The sequence below is a fragment of the Dama dama genome, chromosome 26 (assembly GCF_033118175.1).
Source record: "Dama dama isolate Ldn47 chromosome 26, ASM3311817v1, whole genome shotgun sequence".
Lineage (NCBI taxonomy): Eukaryota > Metazoa > Chordata > Mammalia > Artiodactyla > Cervidae > Dama > Dama dama.
In genome coordinates this window covers 27,343,965-27,367,610 of record NC_083706.1, presented here as the reverse complement: position 1 = coordinate 27,367,610, position 23,646 = coordinate 27,343,965, and positions in this window count along the sequence as shown.

The following is a 23,646-nucleotide window of genomic DNA, read 5'->3' as shown; positions in this document are numbered from 1 at the left end:
TTTTTAATCTCTAAGCAGTTAAAAATAAGGACCATAAATCTCACTCAAGCTATTCAAATGAAAAAGATAGTCATTATGCCAAAATAATGTGGTTTAACACGTATCTTTATTTCCCCTAGCGCTTTAACCCTTCTGAATTCTTACTGTTTTTAGTGTTTCCTGAATTCTTAGGAACTGAATTGAACTGAAATCAATGGCACAGTCAATAAACATGCATTGATTGTCTTTGCAGAGCTAGGCACAATCTGCAAACACCATGACCCCAAATAATTTTTACTTAAGAATTTAATTATATGCTTTGGTATAGAATTTATAAAGCTTTGACCTGGATTCCAGTCAAACCAACTCTGTGTGCCTATTTTCCTTTGTGTTTTAACTCATAATTGCAAATGTGTTACTGTTGATTCTGGCAATATTATTAAAAAAAATATGTAAGAAAATGGACTACCTTAAAGCATCCCAAATGATCATATATTGCTGTACTCCCTACCGATTTCATCTTATTTGTTACCTCCGTCATGCTCATCTCAATCATCAGCGTTAGAAAATATGTTCCATGAGGGCAGGGACACATCCATTACCCATCTGGGCATGTGGCTCCTATTATTGTACCTACTAAACAATTGGTTGTCCACAAATATTTATTGAATGAAGTGGATAATTAAATTAATTTCGAAACTGAGGATAGGTCTAAGTCTTAAGAAACCTGTATCAGTTCTCCACTGAAATGTAACAGTGGAGACTTGGACTCCAGCCCTCGGTCCGCCACTAACTTAAGCTATGCTGCTCCCTAGTCCTGTTTCCTCATCCATAAAGTAAAGAGGAAGGAGAGAAAAGATTCCTCCCAGCTCCCCAAATTGCTGATCCTCCAAACTCTTCTACTGTCGTACAACATAGAAAATATCTAATTTAATAGAGTGAAGTTGAATCTGGATATCTTGACTTTATGAAACTGAAACACTTACTGGGCCAGGCGGGAAACATACGTAAGAAAAATGGGTTGGGTGGTAAATTGCCTTAGGCAGGTCACAAGGGCTAAATTGAAAAATATAAAATCCCAATAAGAATACAAGTGAAATAAAGACACCAGAGGAAGATCAGTGGTCTAGTTTCTTGGAACCACAGTCTCTTCAGGGGCCAAGAATAGTCTCTATGCTCCCTGGTATGTATAGGGGTGTAATTAACATCGAGTAACTGGATGAGGATGAATCCCTAGCTTATAAATGATAAGACTTGCGATCTCTAGGACTTCCCTGGTTGGTGGTCCACAGGTTGGGAATCCACCTGCCAATGCAGGAGACAGGAGTTAGAACCGTGGTTCAGGAAGATCCCACATGCTACAGGCAACTAAGCCTGGGCACCACAACTTCTGACCCCATGCCCTACAGCCTGAATGCTACAGCTGCACAGAAGCCCGCATGCCCTAGACCTCATTTTGCAACAAGAGAAGCAACTGCAATGAGAAGCTTGCACACAACAACTAGAGAGTAGCCCCCACTCACAGCAGTTAGAGAAAACCTGAGCACAGCAATGAAGACCCAGTGAAGCCAAAAATAAATAAACAATTTATTAAATTATTAAATAGAAAAAAGAAACTTGTGATCTCTGATGAGATTCCTCGACCAAGCTCTTGATCAGACTTCTGCGGTCCTTGTCCAAACTGTCATCTTTATGAGGGTGGAGGTTAGTAATACCACATCTGCTGGACTGTGGGATGTTTGCTGTAGTGAAATAGTGTGAGTGGATTCTAATCCTGCCCTGTGTGAGGTGGAGGATTGTAGCCCAGAGGTGGAAGCCAGAGAAACCTACCTGCCCTTGACTATGTAAGTTGAAACCTCACCACTAGGCACCCAAAGGGGTTGTAGTCTGAGCAAATTAGAGATAAAGCAGATGCTCCTAGGAGGACTGAAGACCCAGCACATACACAGGGGACCACAGGGGCTTGGCAAACCTGCCATGCATGCTAGCTTAAACACAGTGCAAAATGATCCCTTTAACTTCCAGAAACTGTGGACAGCTGAGACCACATTTGACCATCCTCCTGTTCACCAAGTTCTGAAGTTCTGAAATGTTCTGGACTCCTCTATCTTCCCTCATGTTTAGCCTCTAAAGTCTTCCCAAATGATCCCAGTCCCCCTTCATAACCATCCCTTCCTTCCCATATTCACAGTCCGCACTCCCATCCTGCTGTCACCCACTACCCTCTGATGGTACAGCAGCCCCCTAATCTCCGCAGTTTGGGTCTTTTCTGACTCTGGCCTCTCACACAAACTGCCAAGGCTCTTGAATTTCCTCAGGGTGAAGGACTCATTGACATTCAAAGCCTTCCACTATCTGGCTTCTACCTAGTCTCCAATCATTTCTCCCAGGAGCCTTCTACTTCCGTGAAATTGTTCAACCAACAGTTACTAAGACATACTTTGTTAAATCGTGCTTCCACACCTTTGTATGGTTCTGCCAATTTGTATACTTTCCTACTGCGTGCCCACCAATCCAAATATTGCCAGTATTTTTTTTTTTTTGACCGTGCCACACGGTCCGCAGGATCTTAGTTCCCCAATCAGAGATCAAATATGTGCCCCCGTGCCCCCTGCACTGGAAGCACACAGTCTTAACCATTGGATCGCCAGGGAAGTCCTGTCACTATTTTGAAAGCGTGTCAAATCTTCACCACTGAAGCCTTGTTTGACAGCTTTGCCAACACTGTTGCTTCCTCCTTTAAACTGACCAATTTTAATAACTATGCCACATGCTTCACTACGGGTTTGGAGGTACTTGATATCAGGCTGCATATGATTTTGTGGTTGTCTATATGCTGTTCCCAAATCAGAACACAAAATCCAAATGATCAAGTTTCCTTTGTGTCCTTATAAACATCAGGATTGCATCTGGGATTTAAATAAATGATTAATAAATATGCTTTGGATGTAATAAGCCCATCCAAGAGAAAAAGATCAAGGAAGGGTTTTCTTCCTCCCAGATTCACAGAACTGAATTCAGAATTAATGTTTGCAGGTTGGTTTTACATCCCGTGGTAGTGTCCAAGGGACATTTCTAAAGCCTTACAACGGCAATTTGAGAAGAAAAATTTCATTTCTCTGGATATAAAGTTTTCTTGCTTACTTTTTAACATCATGTAACCTAAGAGGGGAAAGAAGGAAAAAAACCAAAGAGCCTATTGTTGATTTATCACTGCTTCAGCCACTTATGGAAGGTCTTGTGAAGACTCAGCAGGACTGACATCTGATCTAGACTTTTCTCATTCTGTGAAGTACCTAAAACTACGGGAATCAGTTTCAGAGCATAACTTACAAACAACTGCAGTTTATATAATTGTGAATTAATTTGCATAAACTTATGCTAAAAATATACTCCATGAACTCTATAGATACCTTGCTGTGGGTATTTTGGTGCTTGGGAATCATGAAAAATAGCATGTCCTTCTTACACGAAAAGCAAGAAGGCATTCTTGATAATTCTGAGTTTAACAGAAGCAACTTCAACAATGTAGAAGATTTTTCCAACAAAAAGTGATAAAGAATTATTCATAAGTAAATGAGATTTCGAAGAAAGATGTCTGACACAAACACCACAATTAGCGCTGAATGCAGGAAGAATGCTCATACATGGCAATTTTCCCTAATGGGTCCATAGTTATAAAATCAGTTAGAACTTTTCAGGTAAAGAAGTATCAAAGTGTGGATAAGTCACAGTGCATTCTTTTCTTTCACAGTACTTTCAATTTACAGGCTCTTGGGAAACATTTTAATTACTCACATTTGGAAATAATGCTTGTAGTCCTTCCCAAGTTGTTCCTCAAAACCAGTTCATTGTTTCTGGGGCTATTATCTGGCCCTGGCCTAAGAACTCCTAAGGAATTAGCTGACAGACCCGAGAGGATTTATTCTGGAGTAGAGTGATCTCAATAATGAGACTTAAAACCATTTCATGTGGAACATTGGAAGGAAAGAGCATCAGCTAACCTGAGAAGGGAAGGCTAAGGTGAAACATATTATCTATTTTCCAATATTCTAGGTATTATATTATCAAAGAGAGCGTAGATCTCTTCTATGTAACTCACGAGTGAGCTAGAACCAGTGAGAAAAATTTCAAGTATTCAGATTTCAGTTCAACTTGTAAAGAATTTTCTAACAAAGGGAGAAATATTTCAGTGGAAGATGTAATTCCTTTGAAGGAATTTAGACTGGGGCTGTTTAGTGAAGTTTGAGGAGGGTTTTTGCTTTGCTGCTCAAAATGTTATCCATGGAATGCTGCTGATCTGCATATTCTTGTTTTCCCCCTTGAAATTTCAATTTTAATGATAATTTTCACCACGATTTGACTTCTGAAATTATGGTTCCTATCAATTAAAAATGTACTACATTACCAGAGACGTTACTTTGCCAACAAAGGTCCATCTAGTCAAAGTTACGGTTTTTCCAGTATTAATGTATGGATGTGAGAGTTGAACCATAAAGAAGGCTGAGAGCTGAAGAAATGATGCTTTCAAACTGTGGTGTTGGAGAAGACTCTTGAGAATCCCTTGCACAGCAAGGAGATGAAACCAGTCCATCCTAAAGGAAATCAACTCTGAATATTCATTGGAAGGACTGATACTGAAGCTGCAACTCCAGTTCTTTGGCCACATGACTCATTGGAAAAGACCTTGATGCTGGGAAGGATTGAAGGCGGGAGGAGAAGGGGACGACAGAGGATGAGATGCCTGGATAGCATCACCGACTCAATGGACATGAGTTTGAGCACGCTCTGGGAGATAGTGAAGGACAGGGAAGCCTGGTGTGCTGCAGTTCACGGGGTCGCGAAGAGTCAGACACACAGGAGCCACTGAATGGCAACAACATTACCAGAAAATTCCATTAATAAAATGTAGACCACTTACGTACTTATGTATGAAATATTTTGTGTGTGTATCTGATACACTAACAGACATAGGATGATGATTTATTAGTAGATGTTTTTGTTGTGGGTGGCAGTAAGAACACAATATGAAGTCTACTCTCTTAACAAATTTTTCTGTGAAATACAGTAATGTTAACTATAGTCAGAACGTTGTTAGGCAGATCTTTAAAATTTAATCTTCTTACATAACTGCAACTTTATACACATGTTATGGCAACTCCCTATTTCCCCTTCCCCCCGACCCTAGCAGCCAACATTCTACTTTCTGCTTTTACGTGTTTCACTACTAATGCCTCTGGTAAGCAGTAACATGCAGTACTTGTCCTGTGTCTGGCTTATTTCACACAGCATAGTGTCTTGAAGTTTCATTCATGTCATTGCATATGGCAGGATTTCCTTCTAAGTCAGAATAATATTCCATTGTACGTATATACGACATTTTCTTTATCCATTCATCTGTCCATAGGCACTTAAATTGTTTCTACCTCTTGGCTATTGTGAGTCGTGCTGCAGTGAATGTGGGGGATGCAAAGAACCCTTTGAGATCCTGATTTCTATACATGCCCTGATGGTAGTTCAGAACAAGAGAAAGAGTTTGTGCCAAGTTGTAAATGAACACACTGCTTCCTTTTTCAATAAAGACTTGCTAAGGAAAGAAAATGTCAACAGAACTAAACAATATAGTTAGTGACAGTCTTGCTGCAATAGAAGGTATATTTTGAGTATCTTGAGAGTACTTTGACTATTGCTAGAATGAAAGAAATTTATTCTTTAAATAATAAATACTAGGGAATTTTCACAGTAATAAAAATATCACAATGCTATATATACATATATATATGTAAATGTAACTTCCACTTTAATGCTAATATTTGTATTTCCCCAGTTGAAAATATGTTTGAAAGCTAAACATCACAATCATAAAATCACACGCACACACACAAAAACATTAAATAAAATGATCATTGCAGGTCTCTAGTGTTTATTGAAAAAGTCTATTAGTTGAATGTGCATTAGGCAGTCTTTAGTTTGAATAAATAATATATATTGCATATATGCATGTGCTACTATTTTAAAATACAGATTCTGTTATAATGATAAAATATAAGAATTCATTTTAAAGTGCAACTGTATTAAAAGTAGCTCTTCCTTATTATGTGTTTTCCCAAGCATATATACTGAAAGTACCATCTCTGTTATGTAGAAGTCCAAAATGCTTTTTATGTGATATAAGAATATACACTACATAGATACCTTGCTAATCATGGTGGGGAGGGACTTTTGCATCCAGGCATGCAGTTTGCATACCACAAAAGGCACAGGAAGAGGGAGAAAGTGGGAGAGGAACTCCAGTTCCCATTCACCTTGGCAGTGAAACCGCATCAGGCCTGGGGGGTCACCATCCATTCCAGTTTGTCCAGGACTGAAGGGTTTGCCAGCATTTGAGGCTTTCAGTGCTACAAGCAGCATAGTCCTGGACGAACCAGGAGGGTAGGTCACCTTAATCAGGGCAGAGATGTGCTGTATGTGCAAACTTCAACCTTGGAATCTTGCCCATTGATCTGTAGGCCTGAAACAGTGAAGCCATTTTTTCACATCACTTCTTTCCTCCTTATGTTTTCAAGGTGAAAGAGCCAAGTAATCATGCCAACATCCTGACCAAGCCTGACCCAAGAACCTTCTGGACTAATGATGACTCAGGTATTTTTGAAAAAGTACATTCTGGCCCTATGCTCTACAGGAAGCATGCTCTAGTAATAATCCTACACAAAGGCAAGGTTTGAAGAAAAATTTTGGCTTTGCTTGCTTTTTTCATTATACCTAGTGCAACACTAGGATGTACTTCACAATCACTTTTTTATAAGTCCCTTTATTATCTCTTCTTTTGCAATATCTAAAGCATGTATACCATTAAATACAGCTTGGTGAATTATGTATATCCAAATGTTGAGGGAACAAAGCAATGAGTCTACTTCATGGAGTAGAGGACAGAGAAATAGGATAAGGTGGGCAAATACACGGGTTCCAGTGTCTCTTCCAGGGTGAAGAAAGTTATTAAAAACCCTAAGTGAAAGTGAAAGTCGCTCAGTCCTGTCCAACTCTTTGTGACCCCATGGAATTCTCTAGGCCAGAATACGGGATTGGGTAGCCTTTCCCTTCTCCAGGGGATCTTCACAACCCCGGGATCAAACCTAGGTCTCCCGCATTGCAAGCAATTCTTTACCAGCTGAGCCACAAGGGAAGCCCATTAAAAACCCTAAGGCAAGTCATATTCCAGATACTCAGTGAAGGGCAGGTGTGACTTGTGCTATCAATCCCAAAGTATACATCTAATCAGAATCAGAAGAATGCCACTTTCTGAGTTTGGAGAATATGCTTCTGTTGTATACTTAAAAACTGCCCTCCGACCAAAGGTAGAGTGTGCTTTTACAGGAAACTGAAGACGTTTTTTCACTCTTTTTCACAAACACATTGAGCCGTGAGGCCTAATGACATGAAGTAATGACACTAGAAATGAGAAAGAAGCAAAATAATTAAGACAGTGATAGTAGAGCTTTCACCTTCTCTATTTAAATAGGGCCTAATTAAATGGAGAACAGTGGTGACACCTACTATTTGTATTAAGTCTCCTGGTTTTACGAAGTATGCTCGCAAAAATCCAATTCAGGGTTTGGGCCAACCCTGTGAAATAGGAGGGGCAGCCTGTCCTTACACCCCATTGTGTGAGAGATGAGATCAGGTGCCGAAAGAGGGTAGCTGACATCCAAAGCTGATGAGCAGAGAACGCCGGGGCTGGTGGTGGGATGGAGAGCCTGCATGCTCAGTTCTGTGTTACTCTCCCTAGGAAGAAGTAGCTTTCCTTTGAGAAGCAGCATGAGCTAAATTGGTGCTTTAATCTTTTATTTATAAAAGATTGTCAAAGCCCATGCCTATTTGCAAAAGCAGGAGGGGTTGAAGAGGAGAGTGAAAAACACTCTCCTGCCTTTTTTTCTTTTCAAAGACCAGGCTTATAGTCTAAACTTATTATCAGTTTAATCTTTCAAAAAAAAAAATGTTCTTTCTTTTTTTATGTCTTTTGAAGAAAGATGAAGAAGCATGAAAGTGAGTTGGCCTTTTTATGCCATCATTGCAGTCCATTAGTAGTAGTAGAGCCACAAAATAAACCATCCACTGGCTAATACTGCTGTTAAGATCTACAGCACTTATGTTCTAAAGAAGCTATATAGAGCAAAACATTATAGTTAAAATATAAATGATTCTTAAAGTTAAGTAAAGAGAATGAGATGAGAAGAGAATCTTTACAGGCCAGATCCAGAAAATGATGCTCAGGCACTTTTTGGAGATAAAGAAATTATGTTACAAGAAAAATAAATGCAGGACATGTATAGAAATGGTGATGGGAATCATTCAGAACTACTCACCTTAAAAACTCTGAAAATTGTTTGTCTCATCAGTGGGGTTACAAAGAGAGTATCCTTTCTGTAGTAGCAGTTCATCTAATAAAGATCCTTTCCAATAATCAATTCCGAGGCCTATGTCTAATGCTTTGGTTGGAGGAGGTAGTTATTCAGTTACTGAGACATGGATTTTTAAATCTCTACCTGTAGTGGTAGAATGATCTTTTGCTTCTTAAAATTCAGTCAATTTTTGCTTTACCTATTTTGAAGTGCTAATATTAAGCACATACACTTTTATAATTGTTATAATTTCCTGATGAATTGTATTCCTTTTTACTTCTGGTAAATCTTCATTTGAAGTTCTGTTTTTTGTTTTTTTTCTGACATTAATATAACCAAGTCAGCTTTCTGATGCCTACTTTTCACATGGTATATATCTTTTCTATCCATTTACTTTCAACTTATCTGTGTCTTATAAAGTTCTTCTCTTACAGACCTCATATAGTTAGGTTTTTCTTTTAAAGATTATCTGACAATCTCTTCTTTTTACTTGGAAAGTCTGGACCACTTAAATTTAGTGAAATTGTTAGATATAACTATACCATCTTGGTTTCCTCATGTTCCTTCTTTTCTTCATTTGCTGTTCTTCCTTTTATGACTTCTCTAAAATAATTTGATTATTTTTAGAATTCAATATTAATGCATCTACTGACTTAGTGGTGGCTCTGACAATTAATTAATAACTAAGTTTTCAAACTGTTATAGAAAACTTGCTATCCCACTCATCCTCCCATCCTTTACATTATGGTTCACATACATATTACTCCTACATATGAAATTAAATCTACAGTATAATAGATTTAAAGGAAAACAAGAGGAAAACTGTCTTTTGTATTTTCCAAGATGTTTACTATTTCTGATGTTCTTTATTTCTTCTTGAAGATCCAGTTTTCCTTGGAAATCACTTCTTTTTAGCCTGGAAAAACTTCTTTTAACATTTCTTATGATGCAGCGATTCTCTAGCAATGATATCGCTCAGTTTTCTTTTATCTTTATGATATGCTTTTATAAATGAAAATATTTTATTTAATTCTTTTTTTTAATCCTTATTTTCAATATTTAATGATGGAAACTCTTGTTATTTTATAAAGGCTCTTCTTATTCTTCTTTTTTTTTCCATTTATTTTTATTAGTTGGAGGCTAATTACTTTACAATATTGTAGTGGTTTTTGCCATACATTGACATGAACCAGCCACGGATTTACATGTGTTCCCCATCCCGATCCCCCTCCCGCCTCCTTCTCCATCCCATCCCTCTGGGTCTTCCCAGTGCACCAGCCCTGAACACTTGTCTCATGCATCCAACCTGGGCTGGTGATCTGTTTCACCCTTGATAGTATACTTGTTTCAATGCTATTCTCTCAGAACATCCCTCCCTCGCCTCCTCCCACAGAGTCTAAAAGTCTGTTCTGTACATCTGTGTCTCTTTTTCTGTTTTGCATATAGGGTTATCATTACCATCTTCTTAAATTCCATATATATGCATTAGTATACTGTATTGGTCTTTCTCTTTCTGGCTTACTTCACTCTGTATAATGGGCTCCAGTTTCATCCATCTCATTAGAATTGATTCAAATGAATTCTTTTTAATGGCTGAGTAATATCCCATTGTGTATATGTACCGTAGCTTCCTTATCCATTCATCTGCTGATTCTTAAAGGATTTTTTTTTTCTAGGAATAAAATTCTGAGTAGATGACTCTTTTTTTTTTTTTTTTTTCTTTTATCATTTTGAAGATTTGGGCCATGGCCTTCTGGTCTCTATAGTTTCCAATGAGAAGTCAGTGATGATTTAAATTATTGCTATCCTGATTATAGTATGCTGTCTTTTACAGGCTGCTTTAATCTGGTTTTAATCTTTGTTTTTTTTTTATCAGTTTGTCTATGATGCATCTAGACTAGAATCAGTGTTCTTTAAGATGTCGATCTCTGAGCTTTAGAAAGTTAGGCACTCTTCTAGTCTATGAGTAGTTTTGTTAGAATTTGAATCTGAGGGATGCAATTGTTTCAGTGGTAGTTTCTACACCGTAGTGTGCCCTTTCTTTATCAGGACATCAGTACCCCAACTGAAACTTCTCCTCGATGCCTTCAGTGCCATGAAGTGGAAGCACAAGCCAAAGCAACTCTGCAGCTGTCCTTCTGCAACATGCAAATTTATGAGCCTGCAGATGGATTCTTTACAAAGACAACACTCTAGTTCCAGTATGAATTTTATTAGGGTGTATGTGTGTGTTAGTTGCTCAGTTGTGTCCAACTCTTTGCAACTCCATGGACTGTAGCTCACCAGGCTCCTCTGTCCATGGAATTCTCCAGGCAAGAATACTGGAGTGGGTTACCATTCCCTTTTCCAGCGATCATCCCAACCCAGGGATCAAACCCAGGTCTCCCTCATTGCAGGCAGATTTTTTACCATCTGAGCCACTAGGGAAGCCCTTTATTAGGGTAACTTTTACCAATTCCTAAAATAATGGTGATGAAATGATTCCATCATTTCCTCCAGAAAATATATTTCAGTGACTGGAATATTTCCATTCAAAGCCAGCCATAATCAGAGTATTTTATTTTCATTTAATCTAATGTACAGTCTCTTGATGTACTGCTTTAAGTAGAGTTCAGTGTTGAAGATAACTAGTCAAGATGGTTTGATAGAAATAGAAGTTAAATTTAAAAATCTTTTGTTTTGAAGTAGGGAGTTACTGAGGGTTAGCTTGCCTTGAAATCTGGTGAAATGGCCTGAATTTTCATACTCAGTATCTTTTTGCATGATTGCTAGAGGATGGGGCCGGTGTGCTCAGATGCCATATATATGGTGATGGGAGAAACAAAAGTAATTTTTTAAAAGCTTTTTAAAAAAAAAAAAAAGCTTTTTTTAAAAAAATACATCATATAAAAATAGTAGCATATGTTCATTACAGGAAAGAAATGGAAAATTAACCACCCATAATCTTCCCACCACACTTCTTTCATTCTCTCTCTCGTTCATTCCCAGATTTGGTCTGACAAAAATCAAACAGGCTGCACAAGTTTAGACTCTTTCCTATTATCTTTGTTTTGAGGCTTTGAAACCTGATTTGTTTGTTTTTGCACACCTTTGCTTTTCCATCGCTGGTCCTGCAGTATCCTGTAACATCCTCTTAAACGAGAATTTCAAAGTAGGATGAGTTTCCCGACACTTTTGGAATGTGTGTTTTTCCAGGTATTATTATTAGCAACACAGATAATGGTCCTTACTTAGAGGAAGTCAGATAATGAAGTGGTTAAACAATAAAGTTTCTTTTGCAAGGGCCATGATTTAAATGGGCACCTGTTTTGCCAGGTAGGAAAATGTAGCTTCTTCATGTTCTCCCTGGTTCTTCCTTGAAGTCACCTTTTAACAAAATGCAATTCTACCTTTGGGATGTTCAAAATGTCTAGATTTCATTCAAGCAAAAGTTAAGGAGCAAGTTTCATTATTGTATAAATTTTTCCCAGAGGGAAAATTAAGTTTTCCCTTTTATTTTCAGGATTATCATTATTTCTTTCTATTTTATAATGATTCATCACATTTTAAAATTAAGCGCAAATTTTGGGGGATGTAGAAATCAATATAAAGAGGATTATTCATATTTATTTGGGAGCAGTAATATTTTCTGCACCAAATGTAGAAATGAAATGATTCAGAGTTTAGAAACATATGGAATACAGAAATATTTCAGTGTTTCAGAGAATACATAAAATTAGATCATTGAATTAATATAAGGAGAGGGAAAACTTCATTCCACAGATCTTTTAAAATGAAGAAAACATAGTTTCTAGATTTTTTTTCTTAAAAAGCATAACACTCTCTTACTTAATATAAAACATAGTTTCTAGATTTTTTTTCTTAAAATCTCCTACTAAATATCTAGGAAACAGTTGCTTCATCCCTTAAATATGGCATTATCTTATGAGAATGTTAAATACATTCTCAAATATGAGAAAAGTTAAACACACTCTGCTACAATGGAAACCTTCTATCTGATACTTGTTGGCCAGTATAGACTTTGCCTCTTGCTATTAGAGATGAACCATTTAATAAAAATCTGTGGATACATGAAGATCTCAGGTAGACTGACCTCATTTACTCAGTTCCTAACTAAAAAAAAGTAGCTATCTCAGTAATGAAAGTCATCTTACCCACAGCAAGAAATTCCAAATAACACATAATGTCACGGATGGGATGGGCTTTCCTGATGGCTCAGTGGGTAAAGAATCTGCCTGGAATGCAGGAGGCATGGGAGATGCAGGTTCGATTCCTGGAAAATCCCCTGGAGGAGTAAATGGCAACCCACTGCAGTATTCCTGACTGAAAAATCCCATGGACAAAGGAGACGGGTGGGCTACAGTCCATGGAGCCTTAAAGAATCAGACATAACTGAGTACCCATGTGCACGTTCGCTGGTGGGAGCAAGATGGTGCTAGGCTTTGGGAAGGACAGGGGCATGATCATAAGAACTCTACATTCCTGGATGCTTTTGACTTCTCTGCAACTCAAACTTTTCAAAATCACACTTGGCAATTTATTCCCCTCATCTTTGATCAGGAAGCCACAATCACCCTCAGTTTCCTGAACTACATCTCTTTCAGTCAACTGGACTCACATCAGAGCTGGCCAGCAAACCATCTGGCCATGCCTCCCAGTGAGTCATGCATGGGTCAGCAGAAAACTACTCAACGCTCGACCTTCTGCTGTGGTTAGTGTTGTGAGCTCTTGAGGCCGCCTGAGGTTGCCACTAAGTTCAGTGCTTATTACCTGTGTGACTTTGCACAAATGAGTTCACGTGCAAAAATAGAATATTATAATAGATCATAGTTTTTGTGAAGGCGAAAGGAGATAATTCAGGTAAAGATATTAATAATTTAGAGCTCTGTCAAGCATATGGTTAGTGGTCAATTTATGATGACTCTTCTTATTTGGAGAAAGAATTATGTCATTTCTACAAATCTGAACACCCATCCCCCTGCCGTATATAAGGTCTGCAAACTATGGTTTGGAAGAAGAGTACATTTTATTTTGTCAGTATTACTCAGTATTTCCTACTGTTCTCAACCCATTGCTTGTTTATTATTTTATTTTCTTCTCCCTAAACTAAGAAGCTCATCATCCATGTTTTCTGGGTCCCCACACACAGCACTGATAAGCTTTCTGAAAATAAACATGTGGTTGGACTGGAAAGAACCCTCAAACTGGAAAGAACCTTAGACATTGCCTTGTCATTTAGATAAAATACCACACTTTGTCAGCAAGGATCTGTATATAGCAAAAAACAAAAATGCTTAGCTTTGCATGACTTTAACCATTTACACTGATTTAGAGGGTTCAAATTGATTTAGAGGGTTCCAAGTTCAAGGACAGGTTGTTTATTTCTGTAAGTGAGTAACAAAATGTCATTTCAAAAGTTTTCTGTTTAAGGATACTTAGAGTCATGGGCATCTAGCATTTAAGTTTGACAGCAAAATGTTATCAAATCTGATCTCATGACAGTCCTGCTCCCTGGTGTATGAATGAACAAAGGTATAGCTATAGACTCAGCCAGTTCAGTCCAGAGAAGCAGCCCCTGTCTCCCTTGAATTGTGTTAATTAAGCTTTACAGTTAGAACAAAGTCTGTTTCTCTCCTTGTTAAACTCATGATTTTCTCTTCCTCTTGATTATGGCCAAAATTATTATACCTGTTATTTCTGCTGTTTGACTCTAGGCTGTGTGCATGCTCAGCTCCGTCGTGTCCGACTCTTTGCGGTCCTTTGGACTGTAGTCTGCCAGACTCCTCTGTCCATGGAATTTTCCAGGCAAGAATGCTGGAGTGGGTTGCCATTTCCTACTCCAGGGGATCTTTCCAACTCAGAGATTTACCCTGTATCTCCTGTCTCTTGCTTTGGGAGGTGGGTTCTTTACCACTGTGCCATGTGGGAAACTCAAGTCTACACTAGCAACTTTTTCACAATGGCTGATCTTTCTGATTCCCTAACATTCTTTTAAAATATTTCCACATCATAGTATTTCCTTGTGCCCATTTTATCCAAATCATTCTTTTCATATCTAAGATCTTTGATTTCCATAGTATTAAAGGACATTATATTGTGGTCAGCAGGCGAAATGGTACCAGGAAATTCCCTCACTTAAAATAAATAAGGAAAATAGATTAAACTCAACTTAATAATTTTAGCTAAGTTATTTTTCTCATATTTTAATAAATCTTTTCTCATTTTATAAGTTTACACCAGACTAATGTGATAGATTTTTAAAAATCTAGTGGATTTTAGTTACAGCTAATGTTAAAATGCCCTCATGCATTTTATTATTTTAAACATGCTGAAATATTCAGCTTTTGACAGCTTTCTTTTTGCCCAAGAAAGTGTCCTACAATACATGATGCATAGACATAAGACAATCCAGGAGGTAATATGTATATCATAGGAAAAATAAATGAAAAAAAAAGTTTTTTAAAATTTTATTTTATTATTGAAGTGTAATTGATTTACTATTTTGTGTTAATTTCATGTGTACAACAGTATGATTCAGATATATACATATGTATTCTTTTCCAGATTCTTTGCCCTTATAAGTTATTACAAAATACTGAGTGTAGTTACCTGTGCTATACAGTAAGCCTTTGTTGGTCGTACATTTCTGTCTTACTGGTGTGTATGTTAATCTCAAACTCTTAATTTACCCCTCTCTCCACACTCCCCTTTAGTAACTTTGTTTTCTGTATCTTTGAGTCTACTTCTATAAGTTCATCTGTATCATTTGAATAAAGGGTTTTGGACTGTTTTATCATAACAGAAATATTTCAGCCCCATCAAATATAAACATAGCTTACAAAATTTGAATAAAAATGATTTTACAACTTTAAAATTGTATGTAGGAAGAAGAATAGGCCAATGACAATAATGAAAATGGGTTTCCCCTGGGATGAAACAGCCCAGAGAGGGGTGGGTGCAGGATTAGGAAGTGAGGGTACGGGAAGGAATGGGTAGGATGGATCCGGTTGAAACTAGGGAGAGGGAAGTTTGCGTAAATCGGGGATACTCAGAGTTGAAAACAGAATTAAAATTTAGGGCAGGGAGACCCAAGCAAACTCATTTGTAAAATGAGAGTTTATTGAAGTAAATCAATTCTAAGATTCTTTCTTACTTTGAAGTTCCTGTATTCTATGAAGGTGTAAATTTGAAAATAAAAAGAAAATGCAAAAGGATTTAGGGGAAAAAAATGGTTTAGAGAGGGCTGGGGCCTTTGGAATAGACTTCAATGAATGTAGCACTGAGAACTCTGACCCTTTCTCTTCAGAAACATATGGCAATCAGTTCTTTATTAAAATTTTGGCTCTTAGAAGAAAATTTTATATTAACAGTTCAGCTACACTGTTCTTACAGGCAATAAATTACACAACATACTTGAGTTATCAAATTGTTCTCCCATACCTAATCTTATCTTTCCAATCGCCCTGAGGGATTAACTATAATAAATGGGTGTTAACCCTGAGGACAGTTAAAAGAAGTTAAGTGCTCTGCCCAAAGCTAAATACTAAGTTATACATTCTAAAACACCCAGCTGGAAACTCAGATCTCCTGGAAACTCCTCCAATTCTCTTTCTACTGCTTCAGAAAGGTAAGTGGGGAGCTTTGTAATGAAAGTAGTTTTAATTGAGCACAAGTGTTTGAGGAAACAGCAGTCAAGGAGGAGATTCTAACTGACCTGTGAGTTTGCCATTGGGTGGGGCACTCGTGAAAAGGAGAAAATTAAGGCAAAGAGGGGGTTTGTTTTACAGAAATTAGATAAACTGTATCTCTTTCTGCCTGGCACTCTGCTAGGACGAGGAAGAGTGCCTGGCACTCTATGGACAAGGAAGCATAGTTTTCTGCCTTGAAAGCTTCGGTAGACGAACTAGACAGTCACTGGTAGGCTGTGAATAAAATAGTGTAAATACAAGTTAACATCATGATAGTTGCTGCAGATGAAGGATTGGTTTTTAAAACAGAGAGGCAGATTGTTTTACTGGTTAAAAGTAGAGCTTTTGGGATTGGTTTTTAAAACAGAGAGGCAGATTGTTTTACTGGTTAAAAGTAGAGCTTTTGGGATTGGTTTTTAAAACAGAGAGGCAGATTGTTTTACTGGTTAAAAGTAGAGCTTTTGGTATCAGAACCTACACTTGCATTCTGGTGGGTTTTTTATTTATTTTTGGCTGTGCTGGGTCTTCAAAGCTGTGCGTGGGCTTTCTCTTCATTCCTACGCTCCAGCTTCTCCCTGCGGTGGCTTCTCTTGGTGGCCGGAGCACAGGCTCTAGGTGTGTGGGCTTATAGCTGTGGTGCTGGGGCATGTAGGATCTTCCCTGACCAGGGGTCAAATATATGTCCCTGTATTGGCAGGCAGATTCTTAACCACTGGACCACCAGGCAAGTCCCCTGGTTGTTTTGTTTTGTTGTTTTTTTCAACTATGGCTGATTCATAATATCATGTAAGTTTCAGGTATACGACACAATGATTCATTTATACATATATATATATATATATATATATATATATATTCTTTTTCAGATTTTATTCATTTGTAGGTTATTATATAATATTAAGTATAGTTCCTTGTATTATACAGTAGGTCCTTGTGCATTCTGGTTTTGCCAATACTAGCTACTGTTGTTTATCTCTTTAAGCCTCAGATCTTAAGAATGAATAAGGGGTTTATAACAGTTTTCCATAAGGTCATTATGAGGATTAAATGAGAAATTGTATAAAAAGCACTAAAGCATAATATCTGCCACTTAGTATAATCCTTCAGTGTTGGCTACTATAATAAATGCCCTAAACTGTGGAAGTTACAGGGAGGAACATGTTCATTTCTGCTTACTAGTATGTTAGCATCATCTGGCTAAGTGCCTGGCTTTAGAACATGCAGGAGAGCTATTCCTTAAAATAATTTCATAAGGATATTTGAACATAGTCTAAGAAAAAACTCTACCAACTGATGCAATGGTAGAGACAGCCTTGGAAGTAGAGGTAAGTCTAGTGAAAAAGAGAGAACTGAACAAATGGTTGTCAGGAATATCATAGGGAGGTTCAGAGTTCCTAGGATCCTTTTAATACCAACAGAATCCATTCACAATTCTATGCATAGCATGAAATGAGGCTGGAGGTGCTATTCAGACAAAAACTTCAACTTTCACATATATACACAACGGTTTCAAACTTTAAAACAAAGAGGAAAGGAGCATTTAATGTGCTGGCTATGAACTCTCCTATCCTTCGTACACATGCCTATGAATACAGTAGATCTATGGTGAGTAGTGGTGGGGTTGCTTCTGGAAATGGCAATGGGTCTATAATGGTCCAGACACATACTGTCACCCAATCTCTTTGTGAGATAAACGATCAGAAAGCAGACTGTGAATAAGAAAAAATTGCTCTGTGAAGAAAAACAATTGGCTTATCTGGGGAAGGCAATATGTTAGACCATGTTCTAACAAGACTACCTGTGTTAGAAACTTTTACTATTATTCCTGGAAGTACTCTACCTATATCTGATATATTTGTTCCTTTTTGACCTCTTTCTGGAAATGTACTTTCTAGTATTTTTTAAATTCTAAAATTTTAGCATTTAAATAATATTAATGTTGGCATATACTATATATTACATATAATATATATACATGTACATAATAATCTATAATTGTTTTAAGAAAAGAGATGGAAAAAGAATAGTCATCTTGGAGTATCTTATAAGGTTCCTGTTAACCTCATAAAAACTGATGATCTTAAATAATGAAAGTTGTAAGAAAAGAATATGGGAAGTGGAAAGAGATAGGAGGTAGAGAAGAGTGGTAAGTGGGGCTAAGACAGAAATTATGTACCTTGGGCTCCTTTCTGCTCTTTGGTTATTTGTTATAATTAAAAGGGAAAAGTCAGAAGGCTGTGGGCCATCAGTGTTGCTTACAAGAGCAGCTGTAGATATAAAAGCACAGTATTTACAAGGAGGTAAAGAGAAAAAAGAAAAATGCTTTTGCTTTTAAAAGGTGAATTCAAAGACTTGTTAAACAGAACTTGCCAAACTGGATTTAAGTTGGTACATAAAAACAATATGATTTGAAGAATGAATTTCAAATAGGTTTCTCATGATGATCTATGTTTGTGTTCTAAGGCTTTAGATTTTTAAGGAATAGTTTATGAATTGTGGAATAGAATCATTGTAGATATTAATGATAGTAATAGTATGATTTCTTTTAAATCTCCTATAAATGAGGATAGAATATAAGGCAATTTTAAGCATAAAATTTTATAAATAAATAATACCATAGGAACTTCTTCAGTGACCATATTTATTTAGTGTTGAAAGGGAAGTATTATTCATGATTCCTGTCTTTTTCTCACATCTGTTTAATTTCTTCTCTGTAATTTTCTTTCTTAAAAGAAAACTTATTTTTATTCCTTTAGATGTCATTTATACCTTTCGTGAAGTGGTGACTATGAAACAACATGGAAAAATAAATAACAGAAGTAGCTAATATACTTGAAACATCTGGCCAAACCATCAGCTTCCTTTTTTTTTGTTTTAATATTTATTTATTTGGTTGCGGGTCTTTGTTGGCGTATGTGGGATCTCCCCTTGCAGTGGTCGCTCAGCGATGCTGCTTAGGGGTTTAGTTGCTCTGCGGCATGTGGGATCTTAGTCCCCCGAAAAGGAGTCAAACTGCTACAAGGCAGATTTACAACCGCTGGACCAGGAGGGAAGTCCCAAACAGTTTTACGTCTGTTATGTGTGCGTGTGTGTGAGAGAAAGGGAGACAGAGACATAAAAATAACTAATCTTCTTAAAAACATTCAATAATCCCAACTCCAAAACAAACGAGTGCTATCAAAATCATCTGATGGGATGACCATATGCTCTTAGAAAATTAGGCTCCAGTGGTTACCAGGAGAAGGGCATGGCAACCCACTCCAGTATTTTTGCGTGGAGAATCCCCATGGACAGAGGAGCCTGGCAGGTTACAGTCCATGAGGCGGCAAAGAGTTGGACACAACTGAGCAACTAACATTTGTACTTAATCGTGGAAGTTCTGGTCAAGGAAATAATAATGAAAATAAAAATAAATTTACTCCTATTAACAAATCTAGAATAAACATTTCTCACTGAAATGTATAATCTAACAAAGAACTGAATCTTTTAATGTCCATTTTAGGGTTTTAATCCGAGAAATAAAGGTAAGTAGGAGAAATTATGTTGGGCTCAACAAAGAGATTTATCCATCAAATATACCCAATATTTATTGAACACTGATTACAAGCAAGGCATATGTTAGGAAGGAACGAAAGACAATTACACAAAATAATTCTGCTCTTCAATGTCTCAAGTTACTAGAAAAATATAAACATGTGCACAAATTCCTAAAATTCCTGCTCAGCTGAGGGAGCCATTGCTAGTGGTGACAAAACCAATGAGATTATTGGTAGTCTTCACAGATGGGGATGAGCTTTAAAACTTTAAGAAAAGCTGTGGGGAAATGGGGTTCTTTCCATAACTTCTGCAATTCTCAGAACAGCCAATTATAGAGATATAATGGGCACCTCCCAAAGTAGCAGATCAAGAAGTTGGGGCTTTTTAGACATCAGAAGGTCTAAAGATGTCATACCCTGACACCTGGGGTATTTGCCTACTTCTCATTATCAAGTTGTGATGCCATTGAGTAAAATATACCATGTGCTTTAGGTGACCTTCTGAATGTCCCACAAAAACTGTGCAGTGTCAAGACAATGCCTTCCATACATTTGCTCAATATTTTCAAATTATATTAAGTAAATGTCAGATAGTATAATTAGCGCATCACAGTGATCTTTCTTGGAATTTTTGCTTGATGAACTGTTGCAGTGCCCAATTTTCATAAAGTTACAAAGAATATTGTAAATTATTAGCTAAAAAGAGAGTGGGAGGACTACAAAACAACAGAACCCAAATAGTAAAGTCAGCAGGAATGTTTTAAAAATAATGAAACGTATCCAAATCTACCAAACACTAAGAAAAAGCAAATGGAGATATAGAAACCTCAGGAAATAAAAATCCAGGTGCTTAGTATCAAGTCTGTGGGTTCTTGCATTTTCATATCACGATGTGAGATGAAGTTGTGTCCTACCCTCATGTGATGGAAGACACCACAGAGTTACTGGCAGAATCAGCGCGTCCTCAGCTTTGATCACAAAACTGGATAGCTCCAATATGATACCCCCTTTCTGGGACATAGCTGGGGGCCAGTAGTGAAGGAGAATACTCTCCGTGTACAGAATTTAAGAGAAGTGCACCTGGGTCCTCGTTTTGCTTGGAAGTAGACATGGGATTATAAGACCAATTCGTGATCAAGAAAAACAGTCAACAACCTGCAAGGACTTTGCATCCTCTATTAAAGGATTAGTAGGATTTGGGTTGTGTGCAGGATAGTTGCATCATGTCAGGTAGAAACATGACTTTGTCACTGTCCTTTTATAGAGATTAAGTGAGATTTAAGGAGATAAATATGGGTCCAAGTTGACAAGGGCTGGGTTGTTGGTAGTTAATTTTATGTATCAATTTCACTGGGCCGTAGTTTCCAGGTATGTGGTCAAACACTTCTAGATGTTTCTATGAGAGTATTTCTTGTGTGAGATTAACATTTAAATCAGTGATACTCTGCAGAAGAAGTAGGTACTATCCGTGGCTCACAGAGACTATTTTTAGTTGGGGGAGATATATAACAAATGCTCAAAAAGTCAGCTAATAAAGCTAATATGCAGATCACTGAAACAGCGTGAGTGACACCGTGTAAGTGGTGTTGACTCTGAGAGACAAATGTCAAGAAGGATCCAGTCACGTGAGCACCCAGGGAGGGAAGCATTCCAGGTGAAGGACACAGCAGAAGGTTCTCTGAGCCAGATACAAGCTTGGTCTGCAAGAAGAACAGCTAGCCTAGATGGCACAAATCTGGAAGGGGAAGGGAAAGGGGAAAGAAGGATCTAATCAGTGATAGCTAGGCATAGGAGCAACATGAATTGTTTGTGTTGTCTGGTCTTCAAGGAACTCAAAAGTCCAGAGAGACACCTGAGAGTTAAATAAGACCCTTGAGATTTAAATGACTAACAGCACAAAATCCTTGACAACGGAGGGAGGGGAGAGGCATGCAAAGGACTAGCTGAGTATGGAGCATTATTAAAATAAGTCACATGACATGGGCCTTCAGAAGCACCTTTTTCGATTTATCTTTTCCTGGATATCACAGAATTGTACACTATGAGAATTGCAAGAAAACTTCCTGCACATTGACTTGAGAAAGTAGATAATCGAAAGGATTCAACATGCCCACGCTTGTATTGTAACAGCATTAAGGCATAGCAGGGCCTTGGGAAAAGGAGAAATATATGTAAGCATACTTGTGCTTCTGAGAAAGTGCCGCTCAATTTAACAATCTAAATACAGACTTTGCCCTCCCTGAGTATAGCAACACTGCTCATCTTGGGCATTCTTCTTAGATCCCGGTTTTAGCACAGTGCCTGGCACAAAAGAGGTGCCCTATGGAGGCCTGAAGGATTCAAGAACAGGCCACCATCGGTTGGAGTTTGTACCTCTCTCTGTAACTGAAGGATATAAGCTAAACAATTAAAAGATGTATCTTTTGTGTTTCCTGTCTTCTCTGACCTGCTTTCATTGATTCTCCCCTCTCAATGGACCTGTATTTACATTCTGTTACCTCCCATCCACCTTGAGCAAGCAAAAACTCCCTTGGTTTAGCTTTTTAGCTTGGTTTAGCTCTCTGCTTTTTCCATCTTAAAATTTAGCTTTTACTTCAAACACTTGGTAGTAAGAATTTATTCTGTTATCATGGCATTTAGTTTTTTTATTGCCTACTCTGGAACATTGTGTGCATGGAGACCAAGGGAGGACAAAGGACTTTGAAAAACAAAGAGGATACCCTTTTCAAGCCTTTGAAGGAATTCCCATTCAACTGCTCTGACCTTGACCCAGCAGATTAAGTGGCCCATACCAGGTGATGCTAGTGGTAAAGAGCCTGCCAATGCGGGAGACATAAGAGACTCAGGTTACATCCCTGAGTTGGGAAGATACCCTGGAGGAGGGCATGGCAACCCACTCCAGTATTCTTTCCTGGAGAATCCGATGTACAGAAGAGCCTGGCAGGCTACTGTCCGTAGGGTCACAAAGTGACTTGGCATGCACACACACCTGCTAGATTATAACTATGCTTGTCTGAACTTTCACTCATCCATCTTCCAACTACATAAATTTCCCCACTCCAACTTCCAACACTTCTTTATATATGCTTGTGTATGCAAATTTATTCATTTTCAATGAGATGGGGTAGAAAAAAAAGCAAATATCCTTTTAAGGAGTGAGTGACCAGTCTCAACTATCTAAGATAGTTGAGTGACCAGTCTCATTTTGGTTTGAATTAACTTTCCAAAACACTTTGTAATGTTTTGCTACTTAAAAGGGATTTTCCTCAGTGGCTTTCAGATCTATTCACAATAGGGCTCAATCTACCTTTGTAGGTAATTCTGCACCTCGCCCCTACCAGGTGAGATCATGTGTAGTACTGTATCTCCTGCGTCTAGCACAATGTCTGATGCATAGTTCTAGAAGAATCTGTGGATGAATGAATCAGTGAGTTCCACCATGCCTAGAGCTGTATCAGATAGAGAAGTGCCTCTTCAGGCTAATAATCAGCACGCTTTCAAATGAATATGTTTTCTAAGACATTATTAATTCCATATTATTGGAGAGGGGGAGGTGCAGTGAGAGGAAGAGGGGAGAGGCAGCTAAGATATTTTTTATTTCACTTGAAAGTGCTGTTTTCCCACTTCAGCAGTAGCAGCAAAAGGGACATATTCATTTGCTTGTGTGTAAGGCTTGACTAAGGACCATATTTCCAGATTATTCAGAGATGCTACCCAGCACCTTAAAGTTTGGTGCTCCCTAATTCCTCTGCCTAGATTGGTGTCTCTCTTTTGTATCTAGTTGGTCTTTCCAGTATCAACCCAAATATCACTTCTTTGTGGAGACCTTCCTCAACAATTTTGAGTCCGCTGCCCTCCCCAGTAGAAAATTCCTCTTTGTTCTATGGCAGATTTCTCAGACTCTTGTCTTAACAGTCATCATGTCATATCATAATTTATGTGTGTGTCTCCCCACTTAGAATGAGTGCTTAGAAGTTAGATAACCATATTATTCAAATTTATGTTCCTTGATCTTAATATTGGGTTAGCCAAAAGTTCGTTTGG